This window comes from Lycium ferocissimum, chromosome 12 (assembly GCF_029784015.1).
Source record: "Lycium ferocissimum isolate CSIRO_LF1 chromosome 12, AGI_CSIRO_Lferr_CH_V1, whole genome shotgun sequence".
NCBI classification, from domain to species: domain Eukaryota; kingdom Viridiplantae; phylum Streptophyta; class Magnoliopsida; order Solanales; family Solanaceae; genus Lycium; species Lycium ferocissimum.
The window spans coordinates 41111963-41136217 of record NC_081353.1 but is presented as its reverse complement, the minus strand read 5'-3'; the positions used below and the strand labels follow the sequence as shown (position 1 = coordinate 41136217).

At 34.9% G+C, this 24255-nt stretch overlaps 1 pseudogene; it reads left to right on the top strand.

Moving 5' to 3' along the window:
* Positions 1 to 5421: 5421 nt before the first annotated feature.
* On the top strand, positions 5422 to 22428 carry LOC132039880 (uncharacterized; annotated as a pseudogene).
* Positions 22429 to 24255: the final 1827 nt, after the last annotated feature.

The window sequence follows — 24255 nt, the reverse complement described above, 5'->3', positions numbered from 1 at the left end:
GAGATCAAGTATATAATTTTTTTTCTCGTAGCAAATTTAAGCCAGGCAGTTTATGAACTTTTCTATGCTATGTTTTTTATGCTTTAATGTCCATTAATACAAGCAAATAGTTTTTTTTTTTTTTTAATCCTCTAGGAGCTCCTACCTTTTTGCTCTTTCAGTGACTCAAACTCACAATCTTAGAGTTAGAGGTGGAGGGTGCTTGCAATGGTATCGTTTTTAAATATAAGGAAAAACTTATAAAATCTTTTGAACTTATGTAGTTGGATAAATCCTCGTGTATTTTAAATCGAATATGATGCACAAATATTTCGAGATTTGCCTTGATTGAAATGTAGTTTGAAGTCTTCAAATTATACTTCAGACTGAAGCTTAATCTAAATATGTACGCTATATGGCTGGAAGAGCTCCCCTCCAAACCTGGAGCACATCAAATTAATTCTATAATTTGAATTGCATGTTTCCTACTTTGTCCTCATATGCCATACACAAATTAGGTTTATTATGGCTTTGCAAATAAATAAAGAGATCGGGGTGTAAACATTTAGGGCCTGTTTGGAAAGCCACCCGGGTAATTGGAATTGGGTGTAATTACACAATTACATTTGGTTAGGTGAATTGGGTGTAATTGAGAGGGTGTAATTACACTCTCCAATTCTCAAGAGGAAATTTGAGAATTGGGTGTAATTACACCCCGTTAGGAATTATAGGATTACTTTTTAGTTTGTTTTTTTTTTACTTTAATTTCTTTTTATTTTTAATTTCTTTTTTATTTCTATTATTTTAATTTCTTTTTTATTTCTATTATTTTAATTTCTTTTGATTTTTAATTTATTTTGTATTTTTGTTATTTTTAATTTCTTTTTTATTTTTATTTTTTAAAATGTATTTTGTTTTTATATTATTTATTTTTCATTTCCTTTCTTCTCATTCCCAACCTTTATTTCTTGTGGTTCCATGTAATTGCTCGTATTTTTTATTTTTTTATTTTATTCGTTTAGCATAACCGTGTTATTATTCTAATTTTTGAAATAATATTGGAAATAATGAGTCATTAATAAACTTGACATATAACGAGTGACATTATTAAAGTAGAATTTCATTGTGAATGAGGTTATAGACTTATATTTTTCCTTTCTTTTGAATTATTTACTTAAGTTACGTTGGAACTTACTTATGTAATGTTGGAATTTGACATAAGAGTATTATGTTGAGCTTTTTCTTTTGGATTTTGAATTTAGGTTATATTTTCAATTTTAAGTTATTTGCTTTCACGTTGCATGTTATTTATTTTTCACTTACAATTGATGAATTTTTTGTGTCAAACATTTGAATAATTTTATGAAATAATATTTTTTCGTCAAACATCCAATCCATGACGTTCTCACAAAAAAAGTCTTCTTTTAAGTTTTATAATTAATTAAAATTAAATATTATTAATTTGAAAAATATATAAAAATATTTTTTTACAATATTAGTTACAAATATATGATTATTAATTAATATATTTTCAAGAAAAAAATATGTTATTAAATAACTAATTTAATATCATTTATAAAGGCAAATATTTTTTAAATATTAATTTCTTTATAATAAAATTTTATTTTTAAATTGAACTAACTGTGTAATTACACTTGTGCAACCAAATAACACGCCTGTAATTACACTGTAATTACGTTATGACAAACAAACAGTTCGTTGTAATTACACTACTATGTAATTACTAGGCTATATAATTACTACCCTAGTAATTACACCAATTCCAATTACCAGGTGGCTTTCCAAACAGGCCCTTAGATAAAATAAAGTGGGCATACATAAACATGCCCTCAAATATTATTTTAGGGGTAACGTTGTAATTTAGTCCTCATTACTTAGGGTGTAAATGATTAAATATAATAAAATGAGGTGCAAATCTCGAAAGATTATAGTGTACATATATACTAGTGTTATTTGGCCCGTGCTAAGCCCGGGCCCAAACCTACATTAAAATTCAATTTGTCGATATTTTTAAATTTTTTTTTATGCTCTTGGTTCTTTGTTTTTGTAACATTAATTTGACACTTTTGAAAAACTTCTAAAATATTGAAGTACGGAAACGTACCTGAAAGTTAATTGAAAATATTTTCTTAATTTATGTATTATTATTATTATTTTTAAAAAAACAATTGGAAGCTCTTCTAATTTCTGTTTTACTAAAATATTTTAAGATTAAAGTCTTTGATGATCCCAAACAATCTTTTTATATGTTAACTTAATCTCATGCATTTGTTTCTTCGAATTGACCCATATTATCAAACTTATTTTTTACCAAAAAATATTACAGTATCCAATTAATATTAAAAATATTTAATGCAAAAATATTGTCTTATGATGATATCAATAAAGTTAACTTATAAATAAATATAAATAGTTAAAATCTTTGATGCTGCAAGATACTTTTGTAGATGTTTTTTTCAAATTAAACCACACAAAAAATATTGAAAAGTCAATAAAATTAATTGTTCATATTTTAAGCTTTTCTTTTACTTTCAAAAGATGCATGTTAAAAAATAACAATTTTTTCTCTTTCTTAATTTAATTAACTACTTTTTGAAATAGTCGAACTTAAATATTTTGTCCCAAAGTATAAAATATTTATTATCCATATTTTGCAAAATAATTTTATATTTAAAAATATATTTTTTGCAATTGTCTAGTATTATTATTGTTTGGAGATCAAATCGTATTTTCTTTAACTACTATGTTTCTTCAAACTTTTTCATGATATATATATATATATATATATAGTTCCTCTTTTAATATAGTAATTTATTAGATAAATTTTATGTTAAGTGTGCATGTAAAATTTGACTAATGAACTACCGTATTTCGGAATTAATTTTTCGATTGAGACGGAAGGACTATAATTTGCATTTTTTATACATTCTTAAAGGATTAAACAATGATATAAGTTATTTGTGTTTATTGTTTTAATTAAACAATTAATCCTACATTTAAGAATATGATAATCTTTGTTAATTACTTATGTTTGTCGACCAAAGCGACTACAAAATACATAAGTTCAATATATAATATTATAAGAATTTTAATATTTTAATTCATCATGGATTACCACTTCTCTCTCTAAGAGTTTATAATTTGAATGACATGAGTTTTCAAGCTGATTTCATGCAATTGGTTTTATAATATTTTTTTTTTTTAAATGTATTATAAATAACTTTTTTGTAAACAATGTTTCCACAAAAAAGACTCAAACATGTATGAGTGTGGGGACCACTATAATCTTGTCCATGACATCATCATTTTAGGGGCATGAAAAAGGCCCTTAAAGTTCTTAAAATTTACAAAAATGTGTGAACATTTACAAAGTCATAAAAACTTAAATTAGGGGTAAAAAGAGACAAAAAAATCATGTGAGGACTACAAAAAATGGGGATTCTCCCTTATATATAGTAGTAATTAGGGTGAAAAACGAAAGAACTCAAAATCTTTGAGGGAATGACAAAAATGGTTCCTTATCTTTGGTACCAGGTTTAAAATAGTCCCTGAAGTATTATTTGAGCAGTTTTGGTCCTTTAAGTTTGCCAAAAGTAAGTACTTTTGATCTCCGTCAGACATTTATCAAATTCTTATTGTTAAATTTAACCAAAACTATGAAAATAGAAAATATCTAACGGGAACTCAAATTGGAAGTCTAGTTTTTGTAGTTTTGTTATATTTTGGTTAATTTGTTTCAAGAGTTCCAGTTAAATTTAAACAATCAGAATTTGATAATATTTAATGGAGACCAAAAGTTCTCAATTTTGCAAACTAAAAGAACCAAATCTGTTCAAATGATACTTAAAGGACTATGTTACACTTGCTACCAAAGATAAGGAACCATTTTTGTTATTTTCTGGAAAAGCTAAACCGGCATGGAGCTTGGAAATGGACATGTAATATATTGCAGCAGTTAAGTAATGAGGACTAAATTACAGCATTACCCCTAAAAGAATATATAATGACGAATATACCCCTGGTCGACCAAAGCCTATAAATACATAAGTTCATCCAATCTATTTCTCCCATGCAACTTCCAATTTTGGCAATCCTTTGTTTTCATCATGGATTATCTCTCTATAGGGTTTTGATTTTTGAGTTTATACTCGCGAAGAATTATGAGTTTTCAAGCTGATTTCATGCAATTGGTTTTCCATTAAGGTTTGGATTTTTTTTTTTTCTGTTACCACATGTGCTTCGGTTATCGCAGTATTTTGTGGTTGTTACCCTTTTTGTATGGCGTTATTTTGTTGTTGTTACTGCTTTCATTTCCCTATTTTCTTTTCAAACTGTTTTGAGTATGCGTACACTCTACCTTCCCTAGACCTCACCTGTGGTACACTAGATATGTTGTTGTTGTTTGGGTTCCTTTTTTTTTTTTTTTTTTTTTGGCTGCATTGTTCCGATATATTTGGGGAGCACGTGCTGTTTGATTTTCTTTGGCGCTGAATTAGAATTCATTTTATATGTAGAATGAACTTCAAATCCATGTGAGGTAAAATAAGATGCTATATGTTTGAAACTTTGAATGGACTAAATGGAATGTAAGTTGAGTGGGCAAGATGGAAGAGGCAGTCACATGGTTGTAAAGAAAGTGTGTTACAAGTTCACTTGGGTAAAGGTGGGTGCCCATAACATGCAAATAGGTATTGTTTACTACCTCCATCCGAATTCAAGTGTCTTAGCTTGACTGGCATGGAAATTAAGAAACGGAGGAAGATTTTTGAATCTTGTGGTCTTAAACTTGCCATGTAGAATTTTGGAATTGGAAAACTTACTAAGTATAGAAAGAGACACTCTTTTTGAGACATACCAAAAAGGAAATTAAAACAACAACAACATACCCAGTGTAATCCCACAAGTAGGGTCTGGGGAGGATAGAGGTACGCACACCCTACCCATACCTTTGTGAGGTAGAGAGGTTGTTTCCGATAGACCCTGGGCTCAGAATAAAGCAATAACAAAGCAGGTCAAATAGGAAAAAAAAGGACAGTAAGTACCACAAAATAGTATGCTAACCGAGAACAAGAGACGGTAAATAATAATAGAATATCAAAAAGGAAAGTAAGACACTTAAATTGAGACAGAGGTAGTAGTAATTTGGGACCAGTTTAAGGAGGTGGTGGAGGGGAAAACTTGCTTTATGGGACCATTTAGAGGTTCTAGAGTGCATCCACGAGAGATAAGGTTCACATAAGGTGGGAATTGGATGAGGATGAGAGGAGTAAAAAGGGTTGTTTGCTGGTGCAAAAAGTGGGAGGTTGCAAGGGGCTAAAAAGGTTCAGCAATACCATCTGAGAGAATAAAAAAGCTCCTTTATAGTTTCTTTGCTGGTGCAACCATGTAGTTCCTATTTGTATAGAAGATTGGGTGTCTTTTGGAGAGAACCATATTTTGTAGGTTTCTCCTTTTTGGGTACAACTTTTGTATATGGCCATCTCGGCCTTGTTGTTATTAATGAAATACTTTACTTGGTAAAAAAGAACCATGTGAGATATTTTTCACTTTTAATGAACTTTTATTTAGGATCATAATGAACACACTTCTTGTTCAACTTCCGGTTGAATGCATGCCTATTCTCTCTTCCTCAAATCAAAAAAACAATCAACTTCATAATATTTGGGATTGTTATTTTTTTCTTTATTGTTTATCGTGATTATGCATCGGTTTCCAAAACAACAAAATTTGCGTGAAAATGCAAACTCTGGATGGGAGCATAAAGGTGAACCCATAACTCGTGAACAATACTGTATAAATTGTCTCAAAGGTTGAATTTCATGGATCATCCTCGTTGTTCGAGGTTCGATCACTTCCTCGAGTTCTAAAAATTACACTTACGCTTTAGTTCATCTTCGTGGATGGTTTCTGCTCATGTAGACATAATTACACCTTATTGCCTTCTCGTGTCACAACTATGGTCATTCATAAAAGGTTATGCCCTCTCTCCTTCAAAATTGACCATGCTGCATATTGGAGACCCCAAATGAAAACCAAATAGTGGTGCTGCAAGATATTACTTTGATTTCTTTTGGCTATAAGTTTATTTTTTTTCTACTTCTCTGGCACTAAAAAGGATTGTGTACTTTGACTCGAGTCAACTGTTATTCTGTTTGATATCATTTCGGCTCCAGTATCATCTCCTTTGTATCCAATACATTGATGTATTTCTTTGTAGTACCCAAATTTATGATGTTTGTTTGCTTCATTAGCTTCTAATACTTGAATGATGTGATGTAGATTTGAATAGATTTAGTCTTTCCGCTTATCACCTAAAGAGTATTAGTTTTTTTTTGGCCAGTGCAGTTAAATAATTTCCTGTAAGATCTTTGTTGTAGCAAAAGAACTGTGGTGGCTTCCTTATGGTCCTAATAAATTGCTCATAGGCGCCTTGACATATGCTTTGTGGTGAGACTTGAATTGCCAGGATGGATCTGAATGCGTTGCCACATCCAGACGATGACAAAGAGATTTTCGGACAACAATTAGAAGATGAACCAGAAGAAATCTGTTGTAGAACATAGTGAGCGTGCAGAGTATGTTGAGAGTGCCATGGAGATTGCACGCCGGGTACGTCTCTGTTGCAGCTGCTCACTCTATCAATTATTGAGCTGTACTGTTACTGGAACTTGCTTCTTTTTTTGATATTTCTTTTCGGTCTTTGTCCGATTCTTGTCTCTTTTATGTTGGATGTTCCTTTGCTGCTTGTCTTCAGCAGAGTAATAACCAGTAGAAAACTTTTGTAGAATGCCTTTCAGCCAAGTTTTCTTGAGGACTGCTATTTTTTGGCATATTTCAAACAGGCGAACAGTTACTTGAGAAAGCATCCCAAGTGTTGAATTTTCCCTTGTCTGAATATGTCCAAGTGTTGATTTAACTTAAACCCTTAAGTAGCACAATCCAGGAGTTTGAGTTGTCTACACTGATTGGTAGCTTGAAGTTGCTGAGATTTTACTGGTATATTGGTGTTGAAGCAACCTCCACGAGTGTGCAGAACATGTTAATCTGAACTCTTATATATTGGCTGAAGATCCTTGGATGGGGCCTTAGGCATAGCAAGCATGAAGGGCGCAGATTAGCTTATTTTATATTATTTTTTTGGTATTTGCTTTGCTTTTTTGCTCCTTTTAGCCAAGCAAGCAGTTTGGGTCTCAGCAAAAAGTATGGGAGAAGTCACTTAGGTCGTTAAGTAGATTATCCTCTGATTAATGGGAATTTCAGCATTATTGCTGGTAATCATGTCATCTCCAAGTCAATCTGACAGATGTAATGTGAACCCTTTTTTGGTGCCACACACTGTACCTCCTCCCACCAATCTCGTCTCTGCGCAACCCCACCCTGGGTGTGTGGTGTGTGGGGGGGGGGGGGACGATTTAAAGAAATCAAAATTTGCTTCTCCCTGTAGTAGTGGAAGGGACAGGGGACAATGGAGTTACTGCCCATAGATAGGGGTATGTTCTTCTGATTTTAATAATGTGGAGACCTAATTTTTATTTTTAATTTTTAATATTTTCCTAGTTTCCATGCATTTTTTGGATGCTTTTTGTTTTAGGAGCTGGAGGAAAGGATTCAAAGACTTAAAAGACAAAGTCCAGATGATAAGCCAGAATATCTATCTCATCCACGGACAGCATATCCATCTCAGCCACGAATGTGCGAGAGTTTTCAGACAAAGAGACAGAAGCCAAGCAGACTACTTCCTCCAGGTTTCTGGTTTTATCTAGAGTGCTAGTTGTATAAACCTAGCTATGCATGTTTACTCTCTTTTTCTCTCTATCTCTCCATCTCTTTCTCTGTGACTTGTAGAAGCAGTGGTGGATTCCTGCTTTCTCTGTATAGTCCATCTTTCTGTTTTTTATTCTTGTCATCCATGTAACGTTAGATTGCACATAACTTTAATATAATGTGTCTTTTTTATTTATTATTTTAACACATGTTCTTGTTTCTCTCGCCTTTCCCCCTCCTTGACTTCCCTTAGTTCTCTTCCATAATTTATCTTGTGGATTGCTTATGCAGGTTGGTTGGATTGTACTGCATTTGGACAGGAGATAGGTTGCATTATTCCTTCCAAGGTTCCTCTAAATGAAACTTTCAATGACTCTGTTCCTCCTGGGAAAGGATACTCGTGTAGTCAAGTCCTCTGTCAACAGAGAGTTTTAGGAAGAAAGGTGAGTGTGTTAACCTGAATAGGGGTTCTTGTTCATCCCCTTGACATGGATATTATCTTGAAAATGTCTGATTTGTAGACATTTTCATGAGGAGAAATTAGATTGTTGTTTGAAGCATTTCTTGTTACTTTGTGGAGTTATTTGCTATATTTCTTATAGACTAGTATTAACTTAGATAACAAGTGTGGATCAACTTTTGAAAACAAGCTGCTGCTCATTAATATGGTCTTAGATATGTTTTATATCTGTGATAGAAAACTTATATTCTCTTTTTATTGCCACTTAGTACGATAGAATCACCAGATGCCTTCTTAATTTTGATCCCATAATTCTCTTGGGTTACTTTGATGACAAAGCATCTGCACAAACTACAACTAACTCATTGCATGTTAAAATTTTCAGCTTGGTATGGTGTTGATCTCACAAATACAACTCGGTACTATTCATTGTCAGATTGGAGGAAAGAAGGCATCGATCATGTAAAGGTTGGTACATGGTAATATAATCAATGATGGGGGATTATTTGTCACGCCTTTAGGGGGAGACCGTGACTGACACCCAATGCTGTTAACTCACATCAAGTGAACCAAGCTAGTACAAATGAAATGCTACCCATATGCATGAACATGTAAGTCATAAATCAAATGGGATTTCAGAATAAGTTAACATTTGTACAGAAGCATATATAGATTGGCCTTTGACCTCAAATGAACTATATCAAAATATACAAGTACTGAGTCATTCAACTATGCCATATAAGTTCCCATGCAAAATATTAATCCTACCCAGAATGCCATGGATATCTATGAGATATGAGGTTGAAAAATCGAGTGGGATGGATCCCCCCTGGTTAACAAAAGAACAAAAGCATAAAACCTTCAGCGAACATAAGTTGAAGCTCACAAAATGATATGCGGAAGATGGAGATCCTAGTTCGCAGGCATGCACTTCCCATTAGCATCTGTGTATATAAATGGCAACTTGAAAATGAAGCCCGAATACAACAGGCACTCAATATACGTCCTTGGCCTACCTTCATCGAATGGTGGGACAAGTCTTGACAAAATCATGCATATCTATATATATGTGCCAATATGAAAAATCAAGTGTAGACGAAGTGTAATGTTCAATAACATCTCATAATGTAGAAATCATTTAAATAACTTCAAGTGTTGGCTCCATAGGCCCATGGTAAGCAAATATCATTAATATAACATTTACTGGTAGTACATCTAGACATTGATATACACAAGTGACTAAACAAGCTGCATCTTAACCTTAGGTAAATAGAGGCTAACTTGCTACACTGCTGCATATTAAATGTAAGCGGAGGGTTAAACCAGCTGCACTACTACCCATATAAGGTATGTAGAGGCTCATATGTAACAACCCACAAATGTGTTCCACAATCTTTTTGGAACGCAATATATAAAAATAAAGTAGGCGGTTACCTCTTTGTCAGACCCTAGTTGTCAAGACTTCACGTTCTTGAGTTTTTTTGGCCAATCTCCAAGGAATAAAGAGACTCAATGTGCGGAAGTTAATAGTCGTGATTCATGGAGTTGGAGTGAATCTACCAAAAACACCATTAGTGACCTACTTTGGAGTGACATAAATGTCTTGGACGAGCTCCTTTTTTACCTAGAACCAACATCTCATTTTGAGAAAATGGATTCTCTCTCCCTGATTTTCAGTTGTTATAGTGCTCGGTCTTGAACAAAAGGCTTCGCAAGCTCCATTTTCTAGGAAAATTTGGTCTCTAACACAATGCTCGGTGAGAAAGCTCTGCGTTCTATGAAGGTTTTTGAACTCCAACACTTCACTAAGCGACCTCCATTTTCCGGTGAAGCCGATGCTTGCTCAGAATAATCCTAGAGTCAAGCTCTATAGCACGATCTAGATCAAAATGAACAAATGAGAGACATCCTAGTATTATCATTGTAGCCTCCTATATATATCTGTGGCGGACATCACACATAAATATAGGACTCTACATGACACGGTTCCATGTCGCCTAAGACTCCTTTAAAACCCAGTTCTCAAAGTTTTCCACGCCCCAATTGACGTTGGTCTCGTCCTCAATCCAGAGCTTCTTCCTCCCTGATCCTGGAATTGCATGGCCAACAATTTCATGTACTTCATTATTCTCGCGTGGGACCGCATGTACTTCCAAGCTAATTAAATTTCATTCTTTGGCCCATAATTAGTTGAATTTAATGTTTAAATTTTCAGGGGTTTACAGTATTATTTCTCTTTGAATTATGGTTGTTCTGATTTGTAAACTATTCATGTGTATTAGATTCAATGCAAAGGCCGTGATTCTGTACCTGACAATGGGTCTGTTAATGTATTTGTCCATAAGGTAATTTAATATTTTGTATTTGCAGTTTTACTTGAATTTTTTGTGTGGGAATGAGCTTGCATTACTTAACATGTAGAAGTATTGCAAAATTTTGTTCATATACTTTTATCATCCCTGGTTCGATCTGCTCTTGCTCTCTCTATTTCGTATTTATTTGTTGTCACATGTTACACTTGGTATACTATTAATAAATGTTGTTTGTTAATCAAGTGGAAAGCACATGTCACATGTCATAGTTAGTTTGATCTTTTGGGAATAGAAATGAGCAAAAACCATTTTGAAAAGGTAAGGTAGATGTCATATAAATGTCTATATTAATATTATAAATGTATTCTATTTTTTTGAAAAGAGCCTTGGTGCAACGGTAAGAGTTGTAGTTGTGTGACCAGGAGGTCACGTGTTCAAGTCATGGGAACAACTTTTGCAAAGTTGCAAGGTAATGCTGGTAGACCGAATGTGGTCTGGCACTGTCCTGCGCCCCGCACATAGCGAGAGCTTAGTGCACTGGGGCTATGTTATTCTGTTAATAGGAAAAGGAACATTGTTTGAAGCCTGCATCTCCTCCTTGGGTTATCCCAATTCCCAGAAGATGTCACAGCCTAGCTTCCCCCAACTTCCGTCCTCAAACCCTCTCCCCCCAACCCCAAAAAAATGAATTAAAAAAAAAAAAGGAATAAAGGATGAGAGAATGATCAAAGCTTTATAAACTTAAACACCCATGAGATAAGATTTTTCAGATATTTAGAGCCTAAGTTGCGAGAATACTTTATTTACAATGAAAAATGTATCTTGTCAGAACTTGTCTCAGTAAGGAAAGGAATACTGTCAGAATATATAGGAAAGGTGTTTCGTTAACGGATTAGGAACCTAATGCATTGATGAGAAGCGCGCAGCCATCTGAGTATTTTTTTGTTTAAGTGAAAAGAGTTAATGATTTCACATTCTCACTGAATGCTAAATACTCCCCTCTATCGCAATTTATGTGATGCACTTTTCTTTTGAGTCCGTCCCAAGAAGTATGATATCTTTCTATGTTTAGATACAATTTAGCTATAGTATGATATATTTCTATGTTTAGATACAATTTAGCTATAAACTTCCCTTTTTATCTGTAATGAGATGATACCACACAAATATCTATGGCCCGTTTTAGATGCACAAGTTCTAAAAGTCTTTCTTTCTTTCTTAAATCCCGTTGCCAATCAAACAACATCACATAAAATGGGACAGAGGGAGTAATATTTATGTCTTACTATCAGGTCTCAGAATTTCTTGTCTGTCAGAAAGATGCGAAGAATACGAAAGGTGCGAAGAAGTACATTCTTGTCCATTGCACACATGGGCATAATCGCACTGGCTTGATGATCATTCATTACCTTATGCGTACGCGGCCGATATCTGTCACTCAGGTGAAAAGTTTTTCTATGCTACATCAGTCTTGCGTCTAATTTACACCACATATATCTTAGTAATCAGAGTATTATTATGCAGGCAATCAAAATCTTTTCTGATGCTCGCCCTCCTGGGATCTATAAGCCAGACTATATTGATGCCTTATATGCCTTTTATCATGAGAAAAAGCCTGAAATGGTTGTTTGCCCTCCAACACTTGAGTGGAAAAGATCTTCTGAACTTGATTTGAATGCCTGTGCTATGCCATATGATGGAAACGACGGAGGTCCTGCGGTTCCTTTTCCTGTATGTATTTCTGCAAGAGAAACTACCCCCTTGATTGTTGACACTTTATTAATAGGTAGTGTCTGGTTAGTTCCTTCTCTGCCGAAAGCTTATGTCTTCGGTTTCAACCAGGGCGGTGTTGAATTTGAATGTGCACACTGAAGTGCTACTATTCTAGTGGCTCTAAACATTAGAATGAGAAACCCATCCCTGATACTTATATGGTGAGAAAGTATTGAAACCTGATTGGGTGCCATATTACGCATGATTATTAAAACCACAAATTTGTGACGTTCCTGATCTTTTGCCAATGGAACTTGTAAATGAGAAACTCTTGATCAGTGACCTTGCAATACTTGGGATACAGGACTGCCACAGCTTCTTAAAAGCGTAGTCTGGCCAAACCTCATCCTTGTCAAGGCTAGATTACTTGAACCACCTTATGGGAGTCTCCTTCCGTCAGCCATGAGATGTCTTCCATGTCTGGTCCCAATATTGAGCCTCGATGAAATTTGAACCACCAAGTGTCGATATGGTATTCTTGGAGTGATAACTTCTTTTCTTTAGAATCCTCACAGTAAAAATCAATCAATTATCCTTCAATCCCAAACCAGTTTTGGGTCAGAATATGAGTCCTCTATATAATTTGCTCTTTTTGACCCATTTTCATTCCAGTTCTGGAATGATAATAAGAAAATGATCTCTGATGCTCCTTTATCTATCCATATTAATTAAGTGTGGAAAAAAAAATAGTGCTGAAGAATTTTGGTTCATATCTTCCATTTCCTTCTTTTTGTCCAACCTGGATGCCTAAATGTGACGATATAGATTTTATACTTTTAAAAAAGGAAGGAGGAGGTGGATTGTTGGTTCTTATCAGATAAACGAATTTCTCATATAATTCCTCATAACTCTGTACTTTGCTATATTTCTTATTTGCGTTTGCAGCTTTGTTCCTTCATGCTATCATCTATTCATTGCAATAGACTTGCTCAAGATGATATCTAGTTTACTTAAAAGCTTGACGAGAAGCAAAACAGTGATAGAAGAGATCTAACTTTGCTTAGATCCTATGTTGCCTGTATGCTCCAAATATGTCCTTGGGTGTGTGTTGGATCTTCCAAAGTTATGCATTCTTGGAGCATCTAACAAGGGTGTGCGGAAGTTTTGGTAGCTTAGAACTTAGAAAAAGCATTCCAGCTTGGTAAAGAATGTTTGGGATCAGGAAAGTAGAAAAATGCCCCTCCTAATGGTGTCATATTTGCTGACCTTCTAAAAGATAAACCAGGTTAGTCCTCCTTTTTCTCTAATCTTTTCACTGGAAAGAGTACATGTTGGTCTTTATATGCTATCACCACTGCCCCCTTTTAAGCTTTTAACCTTTGGCGCTTCTTACCAAAATAGTTGCAGAATGTGTAGCTTGTAGGATAGCATATTCACAGAAGAGAGAGACAGAGTTTTGGCAGACGTTCAACTATATATACTTTTGGTTTTCAATTTGGTTCAGCTTTCTTGAAAGTTTAGATTCCCAAAGACCAAATTTGACTGTGAGAGCCAGAGTTGAGCAAGAGAGGTGGGCCTAGTGATGTAGAGTGTGGTTGGGCTAAGAGATGGAATAAGGGCTATTTTTTTGGTGGTGGGGGGGAATAGAAGAGAGACAGGAGGCAATGCAGATGGAGAGAGGGAGGATTGAGGGTTTCAAGGAGTGTATTTAAGTGAGGGAAAGGGTCTTTGGTATGCTGCAACTATAGTCAGTCTTGATTATATATTACATCCCGCATGCGGTATGTGAAATCATGCTATGCTTTAAAGATTGGCTTGTTCTTGCTTGGTCTGGACTAATCTACTACTTCTTCCATACTGATAAACCAGATTTTACTTTCTCTTTGGTCTGTCCCCAGAAAACATGACCTCCTTCATTAAATGAAAAGTCTTTCTCTGTGGAAAAATTCATAATATAAAATAATAAAAAACCTACACTACCTCAAACTTGATTTGACATCTTACCAACTAGCTGGTCCACTTTTTTACATTTCTGACTATTGTCTAAAACAATTTCCTAGAAAACTCAATGTAGTAATCTATTCAAATGGTGAGGTCAACCTAGGAGTAGAAATTTTCAACATGATAATGCTGATATCACGGTTTTAGCTTCTTCTGATTACATCTTTGTACCAACATGTTGGAGTTTTGGTCTCTATACCTTTGCTTTGCAGTGAGGTTTATCTACTCAACAGAGCTTTTAGAATTTCCTCATAACTCATTTTCTGCCTTTTCAGGATAACCGTGATAGACAAATTTAATGTCAAATGATGACATTCTGGGAGATGTAATTCCACAAGAGCAGGAAAAATGTTTGCAACAGTTCTGTTATAAAGCACTGAAAATGACCCCAAGGGTAGAAATTTTGCAGTCTGTTCAATTGATATCTTTTTATGATAGTTGAATTGGAATTTTTATACAAAGATTTCTTCTGTTGTTAATGTGCGTTGCTGTTTATTTTCTGGTCTGGCTATGGACTCACTTTTTGTTATGTAGATTACTTTCTGCAAATCATTGATGTGTCTCCTGTTCTATCCTAACTCATAAATCCGTTAACGTATTTGTCTTTCAGGGTAGAGGCCCACAGTTTCCTGGTTCACATCCAGTCTCTCTTAACAGGTTTGCTTCCAGTTCTTATTCAGGAAACTGTAACTTAATTATATGTTTTTAGCTGTCTGCGTAACTTTAAGTCTAGCATTTTGTGCTTAGTCATGCATATGAGAAGCCTCTGTTCAGCCACAAATAGAAAAGAACAAGTAAATCCTCACTCTCTGTCCACCTAAATCAGAATAGGAATTACACATTATGAATTAACAAAAAACATTCTACACGCACGTAATATCTCATTCTCTATATTTTTGTTATGCTCAATCTTTCAGTTTTCCTTATGAAGTTAAGCGAATCTTACTATCTGAAAGAGCTTAGCTTCTTAAAGGACTCTTAATAAAGATACAATTCCATTCATGATGCATGATGTTACATTTCTTGGATGGTGCTGAAATGACAATAGAAACCTTGCTGTGTGATGTAACATGTTGATTGTCTTTAACATGTCGATTGTGGTATTTCTGACCTCTTTCATCATGTGGATGCAAGCAATAGCCATATATTTATGACAAAGATGGGATATGATCAAGCCTCACGTCACTTCAAGTAGATATTTAGTTTAGAAGGTGACCCTAACATTTTAGGATTTCCAGTTGGCATATTAAGCTGAAAACTGTATACCTAAGTGTGAATTGAGTAACTTGCAGAGACATTTTATTTTGAGTCTCACACAACCAACAACAGCTGTGCGAAACTAGCTCCTAATGTGACAAGTAGAACATAGTGAGTCCCTTGTCAGCCTTGGCTCTCTACATTATTCCTTTCCCTCTTTTTTTGGGGGGTCAAACTTTTCCTCTTTGTTTCTTGGGGCTTTAGATTATAAAGGACTCTTGATTCTCAAATAAAGAAAAAAGGCCACAAGTTTTTAGTAGTAGAAGGGACACACTTTGTATTAGTGCTAATAAAGTTAAGTTACATAAACAAAAGGCTCAAAGTTTTTTGTTTGCAAATTGGTCGTACATAAATATATATATATATATATATATAAGTAAAGATTTAGCCAAACGAGGAGGAAAGGAAATCCATTTTCTTAATTTAAGACTTGAAGCATCTTCTCGCCCAATTCTTCTTTTGTTTCTCTCTCTTCCTTCTTCTCTCTAATGGTGATCCTGCTGGCCTCTTTTCTTAACTATTTTATTTCCCCTTCTTTTTTATAGTGATATTTTTCATTTTTAAAATCAAACAAAATAAATTGTATCGATAGTTTTATCTTTTTCTTCTTTTCTCAGTGCTTCCTGGACTTTGTTCCTAATATGCGCAAAAAAAACTAAACTGCTGCCATTTATTCTGCTTCTTTTTAATCAGCCATTTGGAATCCTTTCCTGAACTTCATTAGTTAATAATATCTACAAACCATGGAAGTGTCCCTTGGCCTTCATATTAGTACTGCAGAAGTTGCACACTTTTCTCCCAAGTATTTTTAGCTGTATTTCCATGGATGTCGCAACTAAGTTTTCTTGGATGTCTGCTGACATTAGCTTATATTTTATTACACCACACTTTTAGTTGTGTCTTAGTTTGATCAGATCCTGAAAATAATATAACTATGCCATCAGATAGAGGGTTTTGTTTTTGGTGGGGATCATATAACAATCAAGTTTTTGGATGACTTTAAGATGTTCAGACTGAAACTTCCTGATTCTTGTAACCTGCCAAATAATCTGCAAATCACACCTGTTTATTTCGGTATCAATTACCTTAGTTTTAGTGGATCTGTGGCTCATCGAAGAGGCTGCCTCTGCTGGGGGGAGAAGTTGCCAACTTTATATGTGTCTTTTCTTTTAAGAACCCTTCAACCTTCATGGAAGGTTTCAAAAGCTCAGAGCCCCTTTTCTTTCTATCTTTTCATTTCGCGTTCTTTACATGGTGACAAACATTGTGCTGAAATAGTTCCTGATGCCACTGGGCAACTTGCTTAGTGCGGCAGTGGGCCTATTTTGTCTGTGCAGTAAACACAGTTTCTAACTCTGGAGGTCACGACGTGGGGGATAAGTGTTATCTACTATATTTTGCTTGTTTATTCGGCTAATAGTATTCTTTATTTTGCATGATAGCTTGCCCATCTAATGTCTTCTTGAGTAGTTAATGTATTTTCCTTAGATCTCTTATACAAATTTAACTCACGGACGATAACTTTATTGTATCATCATATTTGAACCTCATATGGATTCGGACATGGGTATTAATAAACTTTGAGAAAACAATTGTTCATTTATTAAACTGGCCAACTGCCTTACAATCATTGGTAGCATCCAGCACAAAGCAAGGACAGAGAAAACCCATCAATTAGAGTTGATCACAAGGTAATCTTTGTCATGATGTGCAGGGAAAACTTGCAAATATTAAGGCAGCGCTACTACTATGCCACATGGAAGGCTGATGGGACACGGTATATGATGCTGATCACGATGGATGGTTGTTTCTTAATCGATAGAAATTTTAACTTCCGAAGGGTTCAGATGAGATTTCCATGCAGATACTTTGATGAAGTATGCCACTCAGCTATCAGGATGTTATGATCTTTTCTTTTTCTCCCTTTTATATCTATATAACTGTTTGATTTTTTCTGTTTATGTTTATCATATGAAATTCTCATTTTCTCTCAGGGTTTAGCCAAAAAAGTTCCACCATTTCACTTTACTTGATGGGGAGATGATAATTGATACTTTGCCTGACATACAGAAGCAGGAAAGGAAATACCTAATTTATGATATGATGGCCCTTAACGGTGTGTCTGTCATAGAGGTTGGATTCTTCTGAGGAAACCACTTCCCTTTTCTTTTTGAAAAAATTAATTTTGACTTTATCCATAGGGTCTTCTGGTTCTCTGTATCACTAGGAATTATCCTAGTATTAGATTCTTCATTGGTTCTCACGTGTAACGGTGTGTCTCTCATAGAGGTTGGATTCTTCTGAGGAAACCACTTCCATTTTCGTTTTGAAAAAATTAATTTTGGCTTTATCCATAGGTTCTTCTGGGTCTCTGTATCACTGGGAATTATCCCAGTATTAGATTCTGCATTGGTTCTCACGTGTTTAGTTGTTAATTTCCTGTGGAATAATATTAGCAGTAAGCCAGTATCTATAGATGACAAAAATACCTTCACACTATTAGGATACTTGTTTTTTTATTTGGTTTTTTGTTTTGATAAGGTAAAGTTTTATTGATAAGCAGTACCAAGGAGGTACTACAGAGTACAAAAAGCTGGACTTGATTATATTAAACATTGAGAAATTCCAGTAAGTTTAGCATATCAGATGTTAGCTCCATTGCATTGTTACAAAATTCAGGCCCAGGGAGCTAACCAAAAAAGCAAAAAGTCAAGGATTAAGCTAGATTAAGTGAATTGATGAAATCTAGGAGGGAAATAGCATTATTTACAGGGGAGCGAGTATTCCAACTAGAAAGATACAAAAGGCATTTCAGCTTTCAAAAAGTGGTTAGGAGTTGAAATGCCACCAAAATATCTGTGACTTCCCCCTTTCTTGCCAAAGACACCAAAAGATATTTGCGGGATCATCTTCCAGATTTTCATGATGGTTGTCTTGAGTTAGACTAGCTACTTCGAGAGCTGTCCATGTGAAACAGCTAACCTTTGTGGATAGTTTTTTCTTCCAAATAGCTTTGGAAGTAATTTGTGTTCCTACTTCCTATCTCCTTTTTTGGTTCTGCCTCGAATATGTTTCTTCCTCAGCTATTTGCTGAAGCTCCATTTTAAGCCCCAGTATTTCTCCTTTTCAGCCTGTGACTGAAGCCTGCCTTCAGTTGATTGTTCCATCATATTTGGTTGATTGTTCCTCATATTCGTTGTTTCCAGTTTACCAAACTCCATTCTATTCCAATCAGTGATGTCTCTTTTTAAGCATATAAGTTTCTGCATCAAAATGAAATCTGGCCAGCCTCCAATCTCATAACTTTGCCACCAGTCTTTAACAATAATAATAGGGCTGGGTTTTTTATCTATTAATAATGAGAAATCTGTTGTTTCCAGCATCGTAACTCAAATGTAGAATGGACGGCCCCTTTATAGATAATGGAGCTTCAGGGACACATAGTTGATTAGAATTTTTAAAGTGGAGGAATGCTAATGTGCTGTTGGTTTGGGAATGGCTTGGAACTTAATTACGTGGTTTTCATCATGCGAGAGAGCTCCAGTTGACATTCGTGTCACCACTAGCATGAGGCATTTACTGCCTTGGTTAGTTGAAGTTTGTTTCTTAATGGTATTTGAGGTGCATCTCAACCATGTGGTACAGTCATCAATCAATATTTCCCAAACTAGTCCGGTCCTCCGTCATGCGACAGTGTTTTCTCCTTTTGATAAATTTAAAAAGTTGTTTTGTGTTACTGCAACTAGAGCTCCAACACCCTAATAGGATTGAGTGAAAGAAAGACACAACTGCTTCGCATCAGTCCAATGCTTATCAGTATAACTTATGTACTTAAATACACGCAACATCATATTTCCACTGCTTATCCAGGCACCATTTACTCGTGGAGAAAGAAAAGCTCAAGCATGTTTCCTATACTTTCGATCATCTTGTTCTCTTAATCAGCTGCAGATTGTGGTGTGTGATTATGGCTTCCTATAGTAAAAGAAATAAATGTCTTGGAGACCAAGAAACCTATGTATCTCAAATATCTTTCTCACTTGCAACTCTGGTTAAGCTTTACCCACTTCACGTCATTCTGTTTGGCTTGATTACGGGCTTTCTTCAACAAACATTATCTGTCCATTGATGTTGCTCGTTCTCTATTTTGGTATTTTACAGCAACCCTTTTGTGAACGCTGGAGAATGATTGAAAAAGAAGTGATCGGGCCAAGGAATCATGAACGTGTACTTGAACTTGAACGTGAACGTCAACATATATCCCAGAGTAGAAACACTTATAGATACGAGTGGGAGCCTTTCGGGGTATGTTTCATCGACTTTGGAATATATTATCATAACACTCGCTGTAAATTAGTTTCTAGTATCATATTTTTTCTAGCCAAAGTGGCTGTTGATCTCTTAAAGTTTACCAGGTGAAGAGGAAGGGTTTTTGGCTGCTCTCTACTGTCAGGAAACTTCTCAAAGAAACTATTCCAAAGCTTTCACATAAAGCAGATGGTCTTATTTTTCAGGTTTCAACGAGTGACAAATCTTTAGTCATTGTACTGAATTTCTTCTTGTTCTACTGTTGTATTAGATTTTTCCCTGAGGAGCTAGGCTTTTACATCACCTCCGATGTTTCCAAGTTGTATGACATGTATGTCTTGATTGCTTTATTGGGAACTCTATTTGAAGAGGTTTTCAACGTTTACTGTTGTGTTGCAGAGAAGTATTAGAGATGTTAGCACATCCTCAATCTTTTAATTGCGAATGACATGTTTATGGCTAACAGTAACAGAGCCACATAAATCATGCATGTGTAATAGTTTTAGGTTCTGGACACTCAGTTACTGTTTTCTTTCCGTGTTAGGGTTGGAAGGATCCTTATGTGCCTCTCACTCATGAAGGTCTCTTGAAGTGGAAATACCCTGAAATGAACTCGGTTGACTTCCTATTTGAGGTTGTTTTCTCTGCTCTCTTAGTGAATAGAGCTGTTTCCATTTCCTCTTTGTCCTTTTGCTTTCTTATTCTTGTTTTCTCCCTACCGTTTAGCTGTCAAATATCATTTGTCGTCCACGGTTCAAGTGGAATAGCCTTTGTGAAACAAATCATGTTTCCTGCTCTTATTTTGGGATCTAGTGTGATAATCTCTGATCATATACAGGTGGTCGATGGCAGTGAAAAGCGTTATCTACATGGGAAGAAACCACTGAGAGGTCTTAGAGTCGTTTTCCCAGGTTAGAAATCCCCAGTTATATCAGTTAACCTCTCATGGTATCATGCAGGAAGGTTCCCTTAATATGGGGTTTGGTTTTGAATATAAGAGGTGAATATCATCTGCATCCCATATTCGTTTAGTTTTTATTGACTTACAAAAAGGAAAAAGAAAATGTTTAGGTTTCATACGTCTTGTATATTTTACGTGACCTGGGTGGATGTGATCGCTTAGTAAAACTTCTAGGTGGATGGTGTTTTCTGGGGGAATTGGATGTGGTTCTACTATATGATTGTGTTAACCTGCATCAATTGTACGATCTAGTGGGGTCTATTTCACGACTTAATCTCTTTCGATTGCCAAGATTCCTTTTTGGTGCTTGTGAGGTGCTAAGTAGTAGTAAGGATGTGGATAAAAATTCTGTTGGTACTTATTGCTGTGACTAAAAACTAAAGGCAACATTGCTATTTGACAACTGATCCTCCTTTTGGATCCTGTTTTCCACTAAGTTCAAGACACCTATATTCGTGTTCTTTTACTTTTTGTTCTTTGATAGTTGATGCTTAGTATTTAGACCGTGGCTCATCCAGAACTTGAAATTGAATCAGTTGCTAAAGTTGAAGGTCGGACATGTTAGTGGGGATTATTTGCAGTATACAATGAGGTTCTCAATGGTTCAAGGGGCCGTAGAAGCTTGTTTACATTTTCAGGAAAAGTAATCATGGTAGCACATTTATGTGAATTCCATGTTTCACGTAACTGCGAACCAGATAATCCACATTTAGGGTGTCACATTAATCTTTATATGAAAATTTCTGATTAACAAGATCATGCTAGTCAGAATAGGATGTTCACCTCTCAGGCTTTTGACAGTAATACAACAGTTTTGTTTCTTCTCTTTGCTCTTTAAGATGGTATTTCCAATAGTTGGTTCTTGTTGCTTGGAGTTACTGATACTGGCAACGAGGATATAAATATCCGGAGAAATGCATGACAAATCTGTTGTCCTGAGCAATTTTCTCGTGCGTTATTTGTATCCCGTGGACTCTTTTTTTTTTTTCTTTTCCTGCTTGACTGGGTGTTTACCTCTGTTGCATATCCTTAAATTGGTTTCCTTCATGGTCACAGATGGTTCTAACCCGTCAGACTACTCGGGTAAAATTATAGAGTGTTCTTGCGGTTCCAATAACCAAGAATGGGTGTGGATGAGGACAAGAGTTGATAAAGGAACTCCAAATAGTTACAATACGTACCAAAAGGTATTTGCTTTAATGGCAAATACTAAGTTTACGCAGTTGATTTATTGATACGCAGGCTTGTGCTTTAGTACAAACTTTTCCAAAATTTCTCATATATTAGGCTAATTTCGGTTCCTGTACAACAAAATTCAGGTGCTGAGAAGTATTACTGACAACATCACTGAAGAAGTGTTATTGAAGGAGATCAATGAGATCATTCAACTGCCGATGTATGTGCATGAAATGCAGAATGATAGCAAAGCTCACCATCGCTCCAGCTCTGTAAAACGCGGATTGAGCTGAGATTCTCGTGTCCTTGGCCGTGAAAATGTGAAAAGTGCAGTTTAGTTTTTGACATCATAGTTGAAACATGGCATAGGGGGTAAAGTTTGTTTTAAATCTACAGTGCTCATGGTGTATTATTTTGGAATTCAAAACAAGTGAATACCAGCGATCTTTTGGCGAAGGTGCCACTTGTGACAATAATCTCAATCTCGATAATACATGTTCTAGCTGTTGACTGATTTAATGAGATGTGGGCGTGTAAAATGTGTTATAGTGCCCCCAGGGGCGAAGCTATCCTTGTTCAAGGGAAGTCAATGGACACCTCTTCACCGGAAAGTCACACTGTGTAAATATGTCTATTTTTTTGTATATTTTTTTCTTTAAGAAAAAAAAAAAATCATGAAGTCGTTTGACCAATCACCTATATAAGCTTAAGTCAACCCATGAAAATAGTGTTCATTCACTTAAACGTGATCACTCTTGGTAGAATTACTATGCATCTTTGAAGTTGTTGGGTTCTCATTTCGTCCATTGGCTTTTCCTTCTACCTTGAGCTATGTAAAATAATTACACTACTAATAATACTCCCTCGGTCCACTTTTATTTGTCTACTAAAAATAGATGTCCATTTTTATTTGTCCAGTTTGGAAAATCAAGAGATAATTTACAATTTTATACCTATTTTACCCTTATTATTAAGTACTAGTAATTATTTTCAATGCATTTCCTAACAATTAGATTACTAGTGAATGCATGTACAATTGATAAAATAGTGCATGTTTGGAAATAAGAGCAATATAGCAAGAACAAAGGAATATATAAGAACTGATAATATGAAAAAGGACAGTAATATCAAGAAAAAATGAGATAACTCTTTCCTCCTCCTCTCAAGTGCCATAACCATGGATTAGCCTCTTTTTTTTTTTTTTTTTCAGTCATATGCAAAGAAAATTAAAAGTTGTGGTGGAGATTAATTATAAGCACAGATGGGCATGCATGCACTATACTTCAGTTCCATGAAAAATTATTCATTTACAGCACTCCCTTGGATGACCATGTATTAAATGAATGTGTTTCATTAAAATCTTATTTGAAAAGAATCATTTGAAAGAAAAAGAGTAAATATTTTCTCTTTTTAAAAAAAATTGTTTTTATTACATGGGGGGAGGGGATTACAATGTACGGATTCGAACCCTCACCAACAAGATAAAACTTCAGGTAGCCAACCAACTGAGCTATTAAATTCCTACGAGTAAATATCTATATAGCTTGAGTAATAAGCTAAAAAATGACCATCATTTTGTTTGCATATACCGTGTAGAGTTCAAATACTACTGCAATTATGTCAGAAGGGAAATGCCACGCACAAAAATTTAATGAGTTTAATTTTTATACACTGACAATATAAGTTTATTTTTATACTATTTGGTCAAATTGACCTAAAAGAATACTCGTAGCAACTCATGAGTAGATATGGCAACATAAAATTAGGGTAAATAACTTACTGTACCCAATTTAATTAAATTACACTGAGGGAAATTCCCTTTTTGGACTTATCATGGATGTAACATAATTAAGGATAATATGTTAGCTTAATCATTGTTTTAGAGTTTTATCTTCTTTGTATTTCTCTTCATTCCTAAAAGAACATTATTCGTTACTTTTTGAAGAGTCAAAAACTTTCTCTTTGACTAAATAAATGACTTTAGACATTTTAGTTGTAGAAAATTGTATCACACTACTTATCCATGTTATTTGTTTCCATCTTCCTCTTTAAATTTCGAAACCAAATAATCAATCCAGAGGAAGGAAGATTATTTGGTTTCATTAAGTAATATTCGTAGTGTTATAGTAAAGTGCCAACTGCCATTAAGTAACTAATTGTATTTTAATCATTGAGTCAAAAATAGGGAAAAGTTAAAATTACTCATGTAGAAAGAGATGGTAAAAAACCAGCTTAAACTTTGTTAAATGAAAAACAATGTTATGTTAAATTTACAAAGAATTATATGTGGATATACACCAAGA